At 42.3% G+C, this 21,196-nt stretch overlaps 1 protein-coding gene across 1 annotated transcript in view; it reads right to left on the bottom strand.

Moving 5' to 3' along the window:
* SPATA17 (spermatogenesis associated 17) overlaps nucleotides 1-21,196 on the bottom strand; it is a 224,542-nt gene that overhangs the window by 14,596 nt on the left and 188,750 nt on the right. The window lies entirely within an intron of this gene.

Below are 21,196 nucleotides of genomic sequence, written 5' to 3' on the forward strand. Positions count from 1 at the left end.
TTGCTGACAAGGAACATACTGTTATGCCCCGTACACACAGCCGGAATTTCCGACAAGAAAAGTCTGATGTGAGCTTTTGGTCGTAAATTCCGACCGTGTGTCTGAACTGCTTCTCAAATTTTCAGACGCAAAAAATTCCAGTCGAAAATTCCGATCGTCTGTAGCAATTCCGACTCGCAAAATTCTGACGCATGCTCAGAAACAATTCGACTCATGCTTGGAAGCATTGAACTTCATTTTCTCGGCTTGTCGTAGTGTTGTACGTCACCGCGTTCTTGACAGTCGAAAGTTCAGAGAACTTTTGTGTGACCGTGTGTATGCAAGCCAAGCTTGAGCGAAATTCCGTCGGAAAAAACATCCAAGGTTTTTCCGATGGAAAATCCGATATGAGTGGTCTCTGCTGTCTTCTGGAACGTGTGTGTACGGAGGATGGACAGGACATGGCATAGATTGCCACAGAAACTGCTGCGATCTTTTGCCAGAAGTGGGAGCAAATACCTGGATTAGACAGGTATCTGCCCCCCCCTCCCCCCTGAAAGGTGCCAAATGTGACACTGAAAGGGGGTAGAACCCGAATCAGGTGAAGTTTCATTTATGGGTGGAACTCCACTTTAAAGCTGGGTTCATACTATTGCAAATTGGATGTGTGTTTCCCTGCATCCAATTCGCATAGCAGGAGATTGTGACCATCTCTCTATAGATCCAGTTAACACATGTCCACAGCGGCTCTGGTGCGAATTGCACAGCAGTCCTGTGCGTCTTTTGGTCTGTTCCAGGTCCGAATTCAGACAAAAATTCAGGCTGAAATTGGACCTGAAACTGTGAATGGGGACGCACCGCACTCCTGCTGTGAGCCGGAGCGTGCTGCAGTGTGAATCTAGCCTAAAGGGTGACTCAACTTTTGTTGGGAAAAAAACTAGCACATAAAAAAAAATAATATAGCGTATTCAATTGCTACTCAAGTCATATTGTAATTGCATGTTATTAGAAATGACCTTTCCTTTTAAATGTGCAGCGCTGAAATTTTCTGTAAAACGCAATGTAATATGGCTACCTGGAGGCGTTCTGTACACAGACAGTAAGACCGGCTCAGAGGAGCTGTCAAAGTAGCTGATCTGGTGTTGTATGTGGGGAAGCCTCCACCCCAATCAGCAGTGTGGGGAAAGTGCGTTTTTTCACTTTCCCGCAGTATACTCATACAATAAACTAACAATGGATACATGACACTGAATATTGCTTTTACAAACAGCAGAGCCTGGGCCGGCTGCTGAATTGATTCTTTAGGCATGTCATAATTTACTATCATTGAGTTGCTAACCTGATTTTTCTAAACGCAAAGCATGTAATTCTCCATGACCTTACAATTTACATTTACATTAATGACCTATGAATTTATTCAGAGTATAGATCATGTTAATTAGCTCACGGTAACAAAGGCAGTTTCACAAGTGCTGCAAAATACTTTAAGTGCATTGTATAAAATTTATTGTGAGCAAAGTGTATTTAAGAATAAGCACCGCCACCCAATCTGTCTTGTGTGTTTATACTTAATGTGTTTAATAGCAATTCCTTAGATACTTTATGACTAAAGGCATTGATTTTTTTTTTTTCAGTTCTTAGCTCTTAATTGCTTAGAAACTAAACAGAATAAATATTTGAGGCCACCTCAATTTTTAGTGATATTGGGGATTATGTACGAAAGGCAAATCCACTTTCACTACAAGTGCACTTGTAAATCTGGGGGTAGATCTGAAATGAGGGGAAGCTCTACTGATTTTATTATCCAATCATGTGCGAGTTAAAATGCTGTTTTTTATTTTTCTTGCATGTCCCCCTCGGATCTACAGCGACTGCACTCTCAAGTGCAATTTCAAGTGGATTTGCCTTTAGTAAATAACCCCAATTGCTTCAGTAAGTATTAAAATGTTACTCTAACTTTTCACCCTAGAAAAGAAGCAAAAGGATAGTTATCCATATTTTTTTTAGGTACTTTCCTATTTGCAAGGGATAATCTAAAATTGCAGGATCACAATAGTTTCCCTATATACCTAAAATATTTAATTCCCTACTTATTCTACTCCCTAATTAGAAATCCTTCTTCGCGTTACCATGCTTTTATGATTTGTCTTTCATTTATCCAAGAGAAGCGGAACACCATGGGGTTGGTTTACTAAGGCCCCTATTCACATAGGTGCCTCCGCAAAGCGGAATCTGCTTGCTCAGCGGGGGATCTCTCAGCTGATCCTTGCTGAGCAGGTGGATGACATGTTATGCAGAGTGGACACGGACACAGTCACACTCTCCTCTATGGGGCAAATGGATGGAAACGGGTCGCCTCTCCGTTTCCATCCGATGCCATGCAATCCACCGGACACATGGAAAATAGGACCACCATCCGTCTGTGTTTGGTGGACATGATTGGATCGGATGGCGCCATAAAGGACAATACAGGGTCCGATCAGGTCCACCTGAAAAACTGGGGCCTTATAAAACTGGAGAGTGCAAAAATCTGGTGCAACTGTGCATGGTAGCCAATCAGCTTCTAACTTCAGCTTATTCCATTAAACTCCCCTATGTACCAATATACCATTAGTGTACTTCTTATGCAGAAATAAAAAAAATCTTTCTATTTATCTTCACACCCCTTACCTCACTGTCCAGCTGGTTGTATGAAAAAACGTATCCTTAAGCCCTGGTTCACATTGGCGTGATTTCAAATCGCATGTCAAATTGACAGCAATGGTACCGTCCTAATTGGTGCGATGCCGCAATTGCGGCACCGCACCGATTTATAAAAGTAGTTTCTGTACTACTTTTGGTGATTTCAGGGTGCGATTTCCATTGACAACCGCACAGATGTCTCTAAAAATCCCTGCTGAAATCGGGAATGACATTCGGGAATGAAAGCGTGCGAGTTCAGCTGAACTCGCACGCTTTAATTCCTGCACTCAGTGTGAACTTAGGCTTAATTGAACAAGCTGAAGTTAGAAGCTGATTGGCTATCTATCAATCACGTCTTGCAACAAATTGCTAGTTAAAAAAAAATTTAATTCTATGATAAATGCTGATAATACTCGCTAGACATATTTTGTTTCGGAATTTCGTTTTCGTCTGAATTTTTTTTTATTTAGTTACTCCCGAAATTCGTTTTTATTTATTTTGTTTCGTTAAAAAATGCATTAGTCTGAAAATCCAAATTAATTAAGGTCGTGTCTGTCATTGAAGGCTTATGGTGTCTGTCGAATGTTCTAAGAAGATTCGACGGAGCAGCTAAACTGTACAACGCCACAATCGTACATTTCCGGTCGAATGTTCCGCCTACAAGCTATAGTAGAATTCTAATGTTGTATGACACTAGTAATAATTATATTTATAAAATTATTATTACTAGTCAACCAACATTCAAATTCTTCTATAGCCTATGGGCCGAGCATTTGACCGGAAATGTACGTAAATGTGTCGTACAGTTTAGCTGCTTGTCGAATCTTCGTAGAACTTTCGACAGACACCATAAGCCTTCAATGACAGATGTTCGACGTTTGTATGTTTTCGCTGCTTTGTCGAATCTTCATTGTTCATGTCGAATGGTCTACCCCAACACTGTCTCTATAATGTCAAATCTTTCCTTTCTATGTAGAATAATCTTGGACTAATAGAGTTAAGGTTACGCACATTCGACCACCGGTTCGATAGACACAGTTTGCTATTGTCAGCATCATGTCGAATCTCCTATCTATATCGAACTGTAGCAACGAAAACGAAAATAAAGTATTTTTTTTAGGTCAGATCTTTCGGATTTCAGATTCTGCGCATTAGTTTTCATTTGTTAAAAACGATAACGAAAATACCCGAAATTCGAATGAAAATGCATTCGGACAAAAACGAATGCATGTGTCTAATACTCGCCTACATCTAAAGTCACATAATGCGCTGTATCTTGAGTCTTTCATCTTCTGCCCTGTAGAGCAGGAGAGTCCTTCTTCAAGTGTTCACATCACTGATTTGGTGACATGGACACTTCCCATTGGCTGTCTAGCAGCAGGATTCTTTGAGGATCCAGAAAGGTGAAGCATTGTGATCACAAGGAGACGACCGATCAACAGCAGCAATGAATCCCCCAGTTATCATACATGGAAGCTTTGCCAGTGAGAGACTTGTTGCATTGCCAGCAAGTAGAAGGTAATACTGGATTGATAATCACAAAAAAAGTGCAGCGCTCTTCTTCAATATAGTGCATTCAAATTATAGTGCATAAATAAAAATCTGAAATTAGGTGACTTCTGAAGGCAATTGGTTCCATTTGATTTTAGTTAGGGGTGTCAGAGTAAAGGGGACTGAATACAAATGCATGCCACACTTTTCAAAAATGTAATTGTATTTTATTGGAATTTTATGTCATAGACCAACACAAAGTGGCACATGATTGTAAGTGGAAGGAAAATAATAAATGGTTTTCCAAATTTTTACAAATAATTTTCTGAAAAGTGGGGCATGCATTTGTATTCAGCCCACTTTACTCTGATACCCCTAACTAAAATCTAATGGAACCAATAGCCTTCAGAAGTCACCTAATTAGTAAATAGAGTCCACCTGTATGTAATTTAAACTGAGTATGTTCTGCAAAGCCCTCAGAGGTTTGTTGGAGAACCTTGGTGAACAAACCGCATAATGCAGGCCAAGGAACGCACCAGACAGGTCAGGAATAGAGTTGTGGAGAAGTTTAAAACAGGGTTAGGTTATGAAAAAATATCCCAAACTTTGAAGACCTCATGGAGCACTGTTCAATTCAGCATCTGAAAATGGAAAGAGTATGATACAACTGCAAACCTACCAAGACATGGCCGTTCACCTAAACTGACAGGCCGGGCAAGGAGAGCATTCATCAGAGAAGCAGCCAAAAGGCCCCATGATAACTCTGGAGGAGCTGCAGAGATCCACAGCTCAGGTGGGAGAATCTGTCCACAGGACAACTATTAGTTGTGCACTCCACAAATCTGGCCTTTATGGAAAAGTGGCAAGAAGAAAGCCATTGTTAAAAGAAATCTGTAAGAAGTCCCGTTTGCAGTTTGCGAGAAGCCATGTGGGGGACAGAGCAAACATGTGGAAGAAGGTGTTTGGTCAAATCAGAGCAAAATTTAACTTTTTGGACTAAAAGCAAAATGCTATGTGTGGTCGGAAAACTAACATTTTACATTACACTGAACACACCATCCCCACCATGAAACATGGTGGTGGCAGCATCATGTTGTGGAGAACAGGGAAGCTGATAGGAAGATAGATGGAGCCAAATACAGGAGACTTGAGACTGGGCGGAGGTTCACCTTTCAGCAGGACAACAACCCTAAACATAGAGCCATAGCTACAATGAAATGGTTTAGATCAAATCATATTTATGTGTTAGAATGGCCCAGTCAAAGTCCAGACCTAAATCCAATTAATAATCTGTGGCAAGACATGAAAACTGCTGTTCACAGACACTCTCCATCCAATCTGAGCTATTTTACAAAGAAGAATGGGCAAAAATGTCCCTCTCTAGATGTGCAAAGTTGGTAGAGAAAATCCCCATAAAGATTTGCGACTGTAATTGCAGTGAAAGGTGGTTCTACAGAGTATTGACTCAGGGGGGCTGAATACAAATGCACGCCACACTTTTCACATATTTATTTGTAAAACAATTGATAATTTTCCTTCCACTTCACAATTATGTGCCACTTCGTGTTGGTCTATCACATAAAATCCCAATAAAATATATTTACGCTTTTGGTTGTAACATGACAAAATGTGGAAAATTTCAAGGGGTATGAATACTCCAGGATCCAGCCTAAAAGCCCATACAAACAATCAGATTTTCCGACGGGAATTGTGTGATGGCAGGCTTTTGTCGGAAAATCCGACCATTTGTATGCTCCATCGGACAATTGTTGTCGGATTTTCCAACAACAAATGTTGGATAGCATGCTTTAAAATTGTCCGACAACAAATGTGTGCTGTCGGATTATCCGATCTTATGTACAGAAGTCCTTCGGACAAAACTCCAAAGTACCAACACGCATGCTCAGAAGAAATGCTCACCATAACAAAACATTAGCAGAAGTTGCCCAAAGGGTGACACTAAAGAGCTGAAAAACCACACAGTTTTGTGTTTGTTGGCTGACAATTATTTGCCGTTTATATGCAAGACAAGTTCATGGCCAAAACCCTTCGGACAAAAGTCCTACGCTTTGTCCGCAGAAAATCTGATCGTGTGAGGCTTAAGATACTTTCCCACTTGTTGACATGTGAAATCCTCAATATATATTCTGAAGTTAAGTTTTAAGAAGAATAAGACTTGTGTAGCAATTAAATGTCTTTTGTCAATTTTTTTGTTTTAACAAAACTCTAGAAATGTTTTAGCCTTACCGGAATAAAACAACGCTATGATAACACTTTATCTAGCCATACATGGCCATTCTGCTGTCTAATCTAAAGCCTGGGAAAAATATTTTAAGAAGAAAATAAGATTTTTTTTAGCTGATGTGTTTTTTGGCCTTTCAGAAAAAAAAATCTGAATTAATTTTAAAAGTTGACGTGGAAGACAATCATCCGTCTGTCTATGCCATCAAATTTATTTTTCCGTTGTCACATTTGGACCTAAACCATCTAGACCACAAACCATGTTTCATGGGATTTCAATACACATCCAGGCTGAAATGTTCATGATTCATAAACATACACATGAATTTACTTTACGGCTACCTTTTACTGGATTAAAAGCTATATATCACCTTTATTTCTCGCCTCCTTTTATTAGCTCTCTAGAAGCTGATCAGCTGATAGAGGCAATAACATTTTCCTTAAAGAATTCCAGGCAAACCTAAAAACTGTAATATGTATATATATGTGTATGTGTGTGTGTGTATATATATATATATATATATATATATATATTGTTATTATTTTTTTTTATGTATGTATGTATGTATGTATATATATATATATATATATATATATATATATATATATATATATAATTTTGTTATTATTATTATTTTTTTTTTTTCCTAACATACCATCTGAAATTTCAGATGAGGCAGATATGTGCTATTTTGAAAAGTCAATATAAAGGAAAGGTAGTGGTGAATACAGCACTTGTAGTCTCAACCACGAACTTTGGGGCAGATCCACAGACAGAGTACGCCGGCGTATCTACTGATACGCCGGCGTACTTTCAAATTACCCACGTTGTATCTTTGGTTTGAATCCTCAAACCAAGATACGACGGCATCTGGGTTAGATCCGACAGGTGTACGTCCTCGTACGCCTTTGGATCTAAGATGCAATACTTCGGCGTCCGCTGGGTGGCGTTCACGTCGTTTTCCGCGTCGGGTATGCAAATTAGCTATTTCCGACGATCCACGAACATACGCGCGGCCGTCGCATTCTCTTATGTCGTCTCTAGTTGGCTTTTTCTGGCGTATAGTTAAAGCTGCTATTTTGCGGCGTATAGTTAGACTTGCCATGTTAAGTATGGCCGTCGTTCCCGCGTCGAAATTTGAATTTTTTATTTTTTTTGCGTAAGTCGTCCGTGAATCGGAATGGATGTAATTCACGTCTAAGTTAAAAAAATGACATCGTTGCGACGTCATTTAGCGCAATGCACGGCGGGAAATTTAGAAACGGAGCATGTGCAGTTCATTCGGCGCGGGGACGCGCTTCATTTAAATGAAACACGCCCCCTAATCGCCAATTTGAATTCCGCCGCCAGAGATACACTATGCCGCCGTAACCTACGGCGCAAACTCTTCCAGGATTCGAACCGGCCAAAAGTAAGTTACAGCGGCGTAGCGTATCTCTGATACGCTGTGCCCATCTATTTCTATGTGAATCTGCCCCAATGGGTGTATTAATGTGTATCTAAACCAAAAAATTCCTCTTTTTTTTGGGATAGAGTTGAGAAGGATTAGAACCTCTGTGTTCCTGCTGTGGAAATTCCCTGGCCCGGATTCAGAGAGCAATTGTGCCTGCGTAACCATAGTTACGCAGCGCAATTGCTTACTTGCCCGGGCGTAACGAGTGTTCTGTATTCAGAAAGCTTGTTACGCCGACTACAGCCTAAGATATGCGTGGCATAAGGCTCTTATGCCCACATATCTTAGGCTGCATTCTTGCGATGGCCGCTAGGGGGCGTTCCCGTAGTGGTCAGCGTATAGTATGCAAATTGCATACTAACGCCGATTCACAACGTTACGCGAGCCCTGCGTACGCAGTTTACGTCGTTTGCGTACAGCGTTTTTTTGCGTAAGGCTGCCCCTTCTATAGCAGGGGCAGCCAATGCTAAAGTATACCCGTCGTTCCCGCGTCGCGAAATTTGAAATTTACGTTGTTTGCGTAAGTGAATCGTGAATGGCGCTGGACGCCATTCACGTTCACTTTGAAGCAAATGACGTCCTTGCGACGTCATTTACCGCAATGAATGTCGGGAAAGTTTCCCGACGGAGCATGCGCACTACTCTCGGCGCGGGAACGCGCCTAATTTAAATGATTCCCGCCCCCTACGGGATCATTTAAATTGCGCGCTTACGCCGGGCATTTTGCCGGAGCGCCCTCGCAATTTACGGAGCTACTGCTCCCTGAATCAAGGGTAGCGCAGAAAATTTGCGGGGGCGCAGGGCAAAAACGATGCCCTGCGCCTACGTAAAAAATGTGCATATCTTACTGAATCTACCCCCCCTTTGCTATCTGTCCTGCTTACCATTGTCGCCAAGACTAAAAGTGATGTAAATATTTCAGATTTTGAGTTGTTATCAGAATGGGAATATAAGACAAATCTTGTTCCAATGACAACAATCTAAAAGGGGATTTCTCTCACTTTGGAGCAGGAGTGTAGCTACCGGGGTCGCAAGCCATCCTGCAATCTGGAAAGGAGGGGCAGCATAGCAGGAATATGCAGAAGCCGCTCCCCTCAATTTCTCACTTGCAGACACTGAAAGCCTGCTTCTCCTCCTTTCCCTCCCATTCAACGGTTGCAGGAGAAAAATGGAGGGGATCGGCTTTTCTACATGCTGCCCCTCTTATTCAGATCCTGCTGCCCTTGAGTTTGCTCTCCTCCCCCTCATTCCCTCACAGTGCTGCCGGCTTCTCCCCTCTCCCGCTAAGAGATGTGTCAGGATGGAGCGCAGGGAAGGGACTGGTAAATATGTAATTTACAGGCCCCTTCTTTTTCTGAATGGACAGAGTCAGTAAATGGTAGACATGTGCAAATTGTTTCGGTCCGAATACAATCTCCGACAAAGTTTTGGTTTTAAGTGGAATCAAAAGGGGCAGTGCCACCGGGTGACATAGACTGGTGGCCCCACCCCTTGCCAATATAAGAACTGTCAAAGCACAGAGCGGGCAGTTGGAGGGAGACCTCCCAGGAGGCAAGAGCGTTACATTTTTGGGGTCCTGTGGGCAACGTAATTGACAATGGATTTACATTGAGGGACACAATTTTTCTTGTGGTCATTACCCTTTGACATTTTTTTGGTGAATGGGTTGGGGTACAATGTACCTGATACCCATTAACATGGCCGGGATCTGGGGGCCCGCTTGTTAAAGGGAGATTCCAGTATCCAATAAGCCCCCTGCTCACAGACCCTGGCAACCACTGCCCAAGGTTGTCGGGAAGAGGCTCTTGTCCCCCATGTTTTTTTTTACATGTTTCTATTGCCGGGCAATTGCCAGCATTGCTTTCTATACATTCATCTCTCAGTGGGGAAGCCAGCTGACAGATAATGACTGATGGCTGTAAAGGATGCAGGTGGCCTGCTTCCTGGCCCTCTGCTTAACAAACAGCTATTTCTTCACACAGAATTTGGATTGGTCAATCAGTTTTCGACTGATCCAAATTCGAATCGTCCTTAAAATGAATTTGTTAGAAAATTTATAAATAAAATTAATTTTACCCGAAACAAAACAAATTCTGAAACCAAATTTAACAAATCCTATAATGAAACAAATTAGTAACATAATCAATCTATCCGAAACCCCCAAAAAATTTCCATTCTGCACATGTCTAGTAATCAGTATAACAATCATGGACTCTGTCCATTCATAACTGAAGCATAGTTAACTGTGTCCTCAATCTCCTTTCTCTGTCTCAAAGGTGAAACATCAGGGGTATGTTTAGACCCCTGATATTTCACCAAAGCCCCCCAACAGGGCTCCTAATTTTTTTTTAAATAATAAAAATGAAAACAACAAAAATAAAAATCTACTGACACCAGTGGTAGGACTACCAGTGCCTCAAAGGTCAGGCCTCGTACACACGACAGAGATTCTCGGCAGAATTCGCCGAGAAACTCGGTCAAAACCCGGATTCTGCCGAGAATCTCTGTCGTCTGTACAGTTTTGGCTCGATGGAGCCGCCGAGGAGCTCGACGAGAAAATAGAGAACATGTTCTCTATTTTCTCGTTGGCCGCGTTGTTCTATAGGAGAAGCCGGCCCGCCGAGCTCTTCGGCGGCTTCATCCCAAAACGAGACGAGGAACTCGACGTGCCAAGCACGTCGAGTTTCTCTGTCGTGTGTACGAGGCCTGACACTTGTGACTGGGCCCTGGCATTCCACCACCAGGCTCGAATGTTATAACCCTGAGCTCAGAGGAAAGGGCACTGGCCGTGGGTCAGGGGTGCCCTTCATGTTTTCTTGCAACGGGGCCCTGAAGGTTCTAGCTACACCTCTGCTTTGGAGAGTTTTCCCTCCCTAACTTCTTGTGATTACAGGGAAAAACAAATGAGTAATACCCCTAATGTAATTCCGGTTGGCCAAAAATTACGGCGTTGAAACCTTTCCCCATTCTATCCAAAATTAAAAAGACTTTAGCTATGCTCTGATTTGTCATGGTCTGTACAACTTGGGATGTGGCAGGGGTGCGTTCTTTTCTTATAACCATTGTGCTAAATGGAGCTACTCTTTCTCATCTTGTAAATTTGTGAGGCATGACAAGGGAAGAAATTCAAATCTTTAAAAAGAGCCTGCAAAAACATAATAATCTAGGACTGAATTTTCAGATTCTTTCACAAGCCCAACTTGATTCTTTTAACTGTGAACTCCAGGCAAATCTAAAAGACTCAAATCAATGCATGTTTATTCATTAATATGCATTATACACCGATCAGCCATAATGTTATGACTACCCACAATAACCTTATGACCACCAAGCTAATATTGATTTGGTCCCCCTTTTGCCCTGAGCCATCAAGGAATGGACTCCGCTAGACAAAGCATCACACTGCCCAGCTGGTTTACCTTCTTCCCATAGCACATCCTGATGCCATCTGTTCCTCACGTAAGCTAAGCACATGCTGGTCATCCACATGTTTTAAAAGAAAATGTGATTCATCCGACTAGGCCATCTTTTTCAATTGCTACTGTGGTCCAGTACTGATGCTGGCATGCCCATTGTAGGTGCTTTTGGCTATTCAAGCGGGTCAGTATAAGCACCTTGACCAGTCTACAGATCCAAGTGCAACAAACTTTGTGTTCCGACACCTTTCTATCAGAACCAGTTTTACCTTTTTTTTAGCAATTTAAGCATACGGTATCTCTTATATTGGGTTCGGACTGCACAGGGAATTATTCGCCCTCCACATGCATCAATGAGCCTTGGCTGCCCAGATCGTGTCGCTGGTTCTCTGGTTTTCCTTTCTCGGATCACTTAAAGCAGAGTTCCACACTATAGTGGAACCTCCACTCATCTAATTCCCCCCCCCCTCCGGTTCCACAATTGGCACCTTTCAGGGGGGAGGGGGGACAGGATACCTGACAGGTATCCTTTCACACTTCCGGGAGTCCAGGCCACGGCCAGTGACGTCACTGCGGGGCTCCCTCCTTCTCCCCCAGCCGTGAAGCCAAACTGCCGGGTTCCCCTACCAGCAATGGCGGCAGCAGCACCCAACAGCTGATGGAAACATCAGCTGCGATGCCGACTTCGAGGGACACCAGGACAGGTAAGTGTCCGTTTATTTAGTTTTGGAGTTGCTCTGACCCAGTTGTCTGGACATTATAATTTGGCCCCTGTCAAAGTCGCTCAAAGTCTTACTTTTTTTCTGTTTTCAACACATCAACTTCAGGAACAACATGTTAATTTTCTGCCTAATACATTCTACCTACTTTAATATGCCATTGTACCCAGATAATCAATGTTATTAACTTTACCTTTCAGTGGCCATAATGTTATGGCTGATTGGTGTATGCTTTTTGTAAAATAGGCAATACTGCAGTGCTCATATGCTAAAAGGGGGACATTCTAAAAGCAATAGTAGAGTGACAGAGATATGAGCTTATTGGTCTGTTGCTTCTCCTTCTCTGTCCAATCACAAGACTTGTAGGGGGAAAAAAATCAGGTCTCCTGGACCAGGCTGTGCTCTGTGGCAACGCTGTGCCAATCCTAGAACTGAGTGGACAATAATACAAATCCTTTGGCAGGTTAAACAACTTGTATTTCATCTATTTGTCTGGAGTTCAGCCTTAAGGCACAAGGTAATTAACACATGCTAATTGGTCAACCAGGTTTCCTAGCCTGATTTCAAGCACTTCTTTAAAGTTTTTATCAACTATACTTGTAGTATTAAAATAAAAAAAAGACTGTGCTTCAAAGAGAAAAGCAATTACAGAAACAGCATTAAAATGCCAGGCTCTCGGCACAAGATTCTGGATCAGTTTAAAAAAGTGATTGATGAATGGATAATGCGAGCTGAAGGAAGACTTTCGCAGCAAGCTGTGACCAGTCCCCACACTTCATTAGCTGCCATAATTAGGCCGGTGTTTCAATTTGTCAGGACTAGTAGGGACAATTTTACTGTGGATGCAAACATCAAAAACAGGGTCCCTTAGTCTTCAGAAGGGGTTGATGGGAGTTTTTTTTTTCTCTCCTTGTCTACGTTACAAAAAGATTAATTGCAGCTGATGGAAGGCTGCGCTGTGATTGTCACTCTGTCCATGTATATTACACCTTGTATTAAAAGGGAGACAGGCTGACACTATGCCGCTCAATCAAGCAGCAAGACGGTAAGGTGAATGGCGTAAGTGTGTGATTAATATTCTGATGCTGGGGTTCTAGGTTTGATGGGGTGATTGATTGAATCCCCTCTTCTTCTTTCACATCACAGTGTGATTTTTCTTGCTTACTGGGATCATAATGACAAACATTGGCTGGGCAGGTCAGGTAAATGAAGCAGTGTGCCATATGGCTTGATAGGCAAGGTGTCAATGGAACATAGTAGTAGTGTTGTACCATTATAGTTTTTGGAAGAAGTAGATTGAGAGAGATGAAGATTGGGCATTTTTAGGTGCAGAAGTAAATTTCCCAAATATAATGTATACAAATTATTTTAATTTCTATTTTGAGGAGCAAGAAAAAAAAAAAAAAAAAATATATATATATATATATATATATATATATATGGCTAGTACAGTTTATCACAATTTCATTGAAACAGCAATATAAGATGGACTTCCCAACGTGTTTCACCCATATGTCGGGCTTCTTCAGGGTATGCTGTTTGGTTTAGGGTACAAGCCTTCTATATCTCCTAGCAATAGATCCAAAAACTGCCAGAACAACTAGATGTTTAGCTGCATCAAAGGAACCAAACGAGATGGGTGGCCATAGATGGCAATCAGGGACCAAAGGAACAGGTTCTGCAGCAGACTCAGTACCAAGGGCACACACTCTCAGCACCTGCAGGTGCTTTTTCTCTTTCTAAGGCTAATGCCGCGTACACACGATCATTTTTCGGCATTAAAAAAACTTTGTTTTAAAAAAATGTAATTTAAAATGTTCGTGTGTGGGCTTCACATAATTTTTCGGGTTCTGAAAAACGACAAAATATTTTTTCGAACATGCTGCATTTTTTAACAACGTTTTAAACTATGTAATTTTTCGGGTTGTAAAAAATGATTGTGTGTGGGCTAAAACGACGTTAAAAACCCACGCATGCTCAGAAGCAAGTTATGAGACGGGAGCGCTCGTTCTGGTAAAACTACCGTTCATAATGGAGTAAGCACATTCATCACGCTGTAACAGACAGAAAAGCGCAAATCATCTTTTACTAACACGGAATCAGCTAAAGCAGCCCCAAGGGTGGCGTCATCCGCATGGAACTTCCCCTTTATAGTGCCGTCGTACGTGTTGTACATCACCGCGCTTTGTTAGAGCATTTTTTTTAAACAATGGTGTGTGGGCAACGTCGTTTTAATCATGAAGTTGGAAAAACATTGTTTTTTCTACATGCCGAAGAAAAAATACATTTTTTTTTAAATTGCCGAAAAATGAGTCATATTTCAACATTCCCGATTTTGTATTTTTCTCTGGGATTTGATGAATCTTTTAGGCAATGGGTCCTCTCCAACACACTCCTATATACATTTTATTTTCCCCAGACAGCATAAAATCTTTAAATTTTTCTAAGACAAATGCAAGTTCCTTGACTTTGAATTCTTTCAAAACAGTCTCATCCTAGGCACTGCCAATGATGCATATACACAATTTGAGTTCAAATGCTGGGACCAGCACAGTCTAGAACTAATCTCTCCATATGTGGCAGAATGGAAAGCCAATTATGTTCCCCTTTGGGTGATGAAACATAGATATGGCATTTTCCACTACCATTTCTTGCTCTCAAATTGTCAAATTGTTACTCTCAACTTCAAATTCATTGGCATGTGGTACTTGGTTCTGGCTAGAATTGACAAATTCTGTCCAGGATATTCCTCAGCGTGCTTTTGAGGATGCCCAGAACCTGGAACTTTCATGCATATCTGGTGGCATTGGCTGGTTTTGCATTATCCTGGGTTACCCGCCACAACCCAGACCCTAGAGGAACTTTGCTCAACAAGAAACTGTACAACACCTGCTCCCATCAGTTTAACATTTACTTTTATAGCAACTAAGCAAATATAGCCACATTTTGGAAAATCCCAGACCTTGAATTTCCACAAAGTGAACTCTCTAATATACTAAAATATGGTGGCAAAACTGCTGGATAGAATGACTAATTTCAGTAAACTTTAGACCACTTTACACAAGCGCTTTCTCCCACCTACCTTTGACAGGCGCCTCCTAAAACTGTGAGATGAGAGTTGTATTACCCCCCCCCCCCCCCCAGTGGGCCATGAATAATGGTTGAAAAATATTGTGCTGATTCTTTTGTTTATTTCATTTTACATTTTTATGTTTTTCACTTGTAGAGCTTAAACCAGCATGGGGTTCTCATTTCAGACCCCACTGACACACCTATGTAACTAAAGTTAGTATGCTACCACTCTATAATGGACGTTGGACTGAAAGGATGTATTATGGCAATGCAGTTAAACAATACATTAATTAACAAACAGGCAATTGAACAGATTTAAAGATGCCATACTAGAGGATGCGAAGGCTGTTCCATAAGAAAGCAATCAGCTGAACTGTAAATGTATATGCATTACCTAACCCAAAGAACGTCTTTGTGTGCACACTGTAGTGATACCTACTGCCTATTGTGAAATGTTAAGCTGGCTAACATTGGGGCCATTCTCTGAGGTGGTGCACATTAAGCTGTCCCTTTAGGGCTATCCAAGGGTAGCTGTTGGGCTGCTAGGTAAACCACAGTCTTTATAGGCATTCACTGTATGCAGAAAAGGATTAAGGTAGGTAGTTCTGCTCTCCACTCCCAGCATACAACAGGTCCAGTTCCATACGCTTGGGGGTCAGTTGCCCCAGAAGTCTCAGTCCTCATGATCAGGTCCCCCCAATCAAGTCGCCATGATCAGGTCCTCACGCAGAAAAGGGTCTCCCCAGCCCTAGTCCCAGGACACAGGGAATCTCTGTGGCTCAGTCTTCCAACTTGTCTCACTAGTGGGCACTGGCAAGTCCAACAGCAGGTCTGCTCACTCTGCTTTCCCCTGGCCAAAGACCCCAATCTCTCTAGAATTGCCCAGGAAAAGTCATGTATCTCCTCCTCTATTGTGAAAGTCGTAAAGTCCACAGTTCCATCACCCTCAATTGACTTGTATAGTGCAGCGCCTATTAAGGACTACATTTCCCAGAATCCTTAGAGTTGCTTCATAGTCTCCCTGGTGCTCTGAATGGTTCTCTCCTGCTGCCTGCCAGGAGGGAGGGAGCAGGAGCGAGGAGGAAACCACACAGCCCATTCCGGCACAGTGCAGCGGCAGCAGGGAAGCCAAGGGAGAAAAGAACACAGACCACTCCTCCAGCTGCTCTGTAACAGCTCACAGTGACAGGGGGAGGGGAAAACAACTCACAGCCAGCAGCGGCGATGAGAGGAGACCAGGCACAGGAACACATACAGCAGCTGGTTCACTGTTCATAGTGGCGGGGGCGAGCACACAGTCGGTAGCAGCTCCCGGCTACACACTGTACTGTATTACTATGAAATTGAGCATTACCACACCTGACCTGGTAATGTGTATACTCTACATTGTAGAGCCCTGTAAACATCTATTGAAAAGAAAAGAAAAAATGAACACTCAGGTGTAAACTGCCATAGATACAGTACCGTCAATGAGCTTAATCCTCCTAAGAAAAGAAGTGTGTTACTAGCAGGAACATTAAAGTATATGAAAATAGAAGAAAAGAAAAAGCCTGAAAATAAAAAACGAATGCAGCTACCATTTCTATGGTCTGGTACAATGGAAAGAACCTAAATACAATGAATGAAAAGGACAGTAAGGCTGGAGAGGAAAAAGCTAGATGATGCTGCATGTCCTCCAACCAAGAAATGAAGCAGGAACTGATTGACTTGCTTTAAAGCGGAGGTTCACCCTGAAAAACAACTATATGCCATTACATCCAGCATACTGCTGACATCTGCTGTATGCTGTTTTTTTTTTTTGCTGTACTTACCGTCTTATAGTGGTTTTCATCCGGGTCCGAGTTCTGACTCCCGCGGGGAATAGGCATTCCTAAGACGAGGCATAGATGATTGACGTGCGGGTAAAGTGCGTCACGCCTTCCGAAAATATCCGAGCTGGAACTCGGCTCTTTACGGCGCTATACTGCGCCTGTCGTGTAGAGCTGACTGCGCAGGCGCCGTAAAGTGCCAAGTCCCAGCTCGGATATTTTCGGAAGGCGTGACGCACTTAACCCGCACGTCAATCATCTATGCCTTGTCTTAAGAACGCCTACTCTCCGGGGGAGCGAGAACCCGGAAGCCGGGTGAAAACAACGATAAGACGGTTAGTACAGCGAAAAAAAAAAAATCCAAGACATACTGTCGATGTCAGCAGTATGCTGGATGTAACGGTATATAGATGTTTTAGGGTGAACCCCCACTTTAACTTCTAATGCACACTGTGATAAACCCACAGTGTGCAGTAAAATCTGAGTTAGCCATTTCAGTAAAGAAGATATTGCAGCTTTAATGCTATATATATATATATATATATATATATATATATATATATATATATATATATAGAGTACAATTAATAGACAGTACTTGTGTTAATACATGCTTTTATCCTCAGGTATGTTAGAAACTATTTTTTATGAATTTTTTATCATATGAGAAATTCCTATGTCCTAATTTTCTGAATTTCCCACAAAGATCCATCCCCCTAGACAATGTGCATTTTTTACAGACAGAATAGGTCAATGTGGGGCACATGATCAGAGCTACAAACAAAAGTAATAGAATAAGGTGAGCAATTATATAGGTGGAAATGATATTTTGATTATGCTGTACGTGTTCTCGGAAATGTACCCAAAGGCAGAATCACGCTTTAACAATTTAAAATGAATGACAAAAGTCCAGCAAGGTTTAATTTATTTTTAATGTGAAAACGGAGGAATCACCTGGGGAGGAGGCCTATTTTATTCCAATCATTGCGTAAAAGTAAAATGACCCATAAGAAAGTCTGATTTTCAGCTAAACAGTTGAGTTGTAATGATCCCCACACACTGCTCTTGCACATCAATTATGATAATCATAATCACGGTCATTAAGCTGAACGTTCATTATTATGGGGATGCTGGTGACAGCAGATTCAATCACCGGACGCAATGGGCAGGCAGTCACGGGCCCACCCAAGTTTTCCCGCATACAGCGTTGTGCTACATTAAATCTATGATGTGTTCCACATCCCACTCTATTCCAGATGGTAAAGGTCAACTTTATGTTCTGTGCAATATGCTTAGGCTCTCGAAATGAAATCTTTGGAGCTCTGGATATTTGTATGCGTTGTGTATCATAAAATAAGCCTTGTATACAGCCTACAAACTCATGCATATAATTAAATAGAACTGGGTCCTTCAAACTCATTTCATGAAAGCTGAAAGGCTAAACTACAACTTTCAAAACTTCAGTCAACTATATTAACATTAAACGCATATGATAGAAATTCTTTGTTGGCTGATAACGATTACATTGGAAGCTATCGTATGTCTATGGGCAGTCCGCGATCTCCGCAATCAATAGTAGACATGTGCACACTGAAATATTTTGTTTCGGATTTTCGCTTTTGTCTGAAAAATTCATTAATTTAGTTACTCCTGAAATTCATTTTTAATTATTTTGTTTCGTTAAAAAAAGCATTCATCCGAAAATCCAAATGAATTATGGTCGAATCTGTCATTGAAGGCTTATGGTCTCCGTCAAATTTTCTAAGAATATTCGACGAAGCAGCTAAACTGTACGACGCCGCAATCATACATTTGTGCTCGAATGCTCCGCCCACAAGCTATAGAAGAATTCTAATGTTGTATGACTAGTAATAATTATATTTATTAATTATTATTACTAGAGTTGTCCCGATACCGATACTAGTATCGGTATCGGGACTGATTCCGAGTATTTGCGGGAGTACTCGTACTCCCGCAAATACCCCCGATACCGAAATAGAATACTTCCCCCTCCCACCGCCAACGCATGCCGCCGCTACGCCGCATCCCCGCTTGGTTAATACGGGGGAGGAACATTACAGCTTTCATTTGAATAGCTGTAGTCTTTCCCACCGCGCCGCGTATAGACACTCCCCCTTGCTCGGGTGAACTGTCCAATCCCGAGCAAGGGGGAGTGTCTATACGCAGCGCTGCGCGAACGACTACAGCTATTCAAATGAAAGCTGTAATGTTCTCCACCCGTATTAACCAAGCGGCGGCACGGCGCGGCAGCATGTACGGTAAGGGGGACATGGCTGCATATATGGGGGGGACATGGCTGGATATGGGGGGACATGGCTGCATATGGGGGGGACATGGCTGGATATGGGGGGGACATGGCTGCATATGGGGGGGACATGGCTGCATATGGGGGGGACATGGCTGCATATGGGGGGGATATGGCTGCATATGGGGGGGACATGGCTGGATATGGGGGGGACATGGCTGCATATGGGGGGGACATGGCTGCATATGGGGGGGACATGGCTGGATATGGGGGGGACATGGCTGCATATATGGGGGGGGCATGGCTGGATATGGGGGGGACATGGCTGGATATGGGGGGACATGGCTGGATATGGGGGGGACATGGCTGGATATGGGGGGACATGGCTGGATATGGGGGGGACATGGCTGCATATATGGGGGGGACATGGCTGCATCTGTGGGGGAACATGGCTGCATCTGTGGGGGGACATGGCTGCATATATGGGGGGGGACATGGCTGCATTTGTGGGGGGACATGGCTGCATTTGGGGACACATTTAAAAAAAAGTATCGGTATTCAGGATCGGCGAGTACTTGAAAAAAAGTATCGGTACTTGTACTCAGTCCTAAAAAAGTGGTATCGGGACAACCCTAATTATTACTAGTCAACCAACATTAGAATTCTTCTATAGTCTATGGGCGGAGCATTTGACCATAAATGTCTGTTTGTGGCGATCGTATGTTTTTAGCTGCTTCGTCGAATCTTCATGTCTCTATGATGTTGAATCTTTTCTCTCTATGTAGAATAATCTTGGACTAATATTGTTAGGTTAGGCACATTCGACCGCAGGTTCAATAGACACAGATTGCTATTGTCACTGTCATGTCGAATCTTCTGTCTACAGTATATCGAACTGTTGTCGTAACAAAATAAAAATGAAGCATTTTTAATGTCGCATTCTTCACGTTCGTTACCGTTTGTTAAAATGAATGCAGGGATTTTAGTTCTAGCATGGACTTCCACTTTAAACCCCCTTCCTGCCCAGGCCAATTTTCAGCTTTTAGCGCGGTTGCATTTAAATGGCAATTTAGCAGCCACGCAACACTGTACCCAAATTCAATTTTTGTAATTTTTTTCACACAATTGGGTCTTTCTTTTGGGGATATTTAATCACTACTGGGATTTTTATTTTTTTGCTAAACAAACAAAAAAAGACCAAAAAATAAATAAAACATGTCATAGTTTGTTATAACATTTTGCAAACAGGTAATTTTTCTCCTTTATTGATGTAGATGCACTGATGGGCACTGATAGGCTGCACTGATAAGACAGCACTAATGGGCATTGATGAGGCGGCACTGGTGGGCACTGATAGGTGGCATTAATAGGTTGCACTGATGGATGGCACTGATAGGCACTGATTGGTGGCCCTGGTAGGTAACACTGATAGGCAGCACTGATAATGAGGCACTGATTGGCAGCACTGATAGGTAGCATTGGTGGGTACTAGTTGGTGGCACTGGTGGGCACTGGCAGGTGGCACTGGTGGGCACAGATGCGGCAGTGGCTCTCTGTGTAAGGACCCGATGTCCCTATAGAAAGTAGCCGGAGATCGGGTCTTTTTTTTCTCCTCCCGCTGTCAGTAAAAACACACATCACTATATAATATATGAGTTTCACTTTTTGAATTGAATTTTGAATTGAATTACTGAATCAAATTAACTTTATGATGATATTCACATTTTCTGAGTGGCACCTGTATACTGAATAATGATATAGTGATGTCCATAGCAGTTGTCAGAGAACAGGGCCCAACATTTTTGGAGCAGGTCTTCGTCAGGGGAATACAGACATATACTAGTGTCTGTATGCCCTTGATGAAGACCAGCTCCAAACGCATTGGACTCCCCTCAGTTTTGAAGCCTCTCAGTATTTACTTATCCTATTTCTTCTACTTTTCATGGACAGCTACAACATTTCCTTTGCATGCACAGACCAAAAAAAAAAAGAAGCCAAGCCTTGTTTTAATTTCAAGGTTGTCATAGTGAAGACTTCCTCCGTGGTGCATATACAGCACTGGGTTCCC

This window comes from Rana temporaria, chromosome 4, assembly GCF_905171775.1.
Source record: "Rana temporaria chromosome 4, aRanTem1.1, whole genome shotgun sequence".
Taxonomy (NCBI): Eukaryota; Metazoa; Chordata; class Amphibia; order Anura; family Ranidae; genus Rana; species Rana temporaria.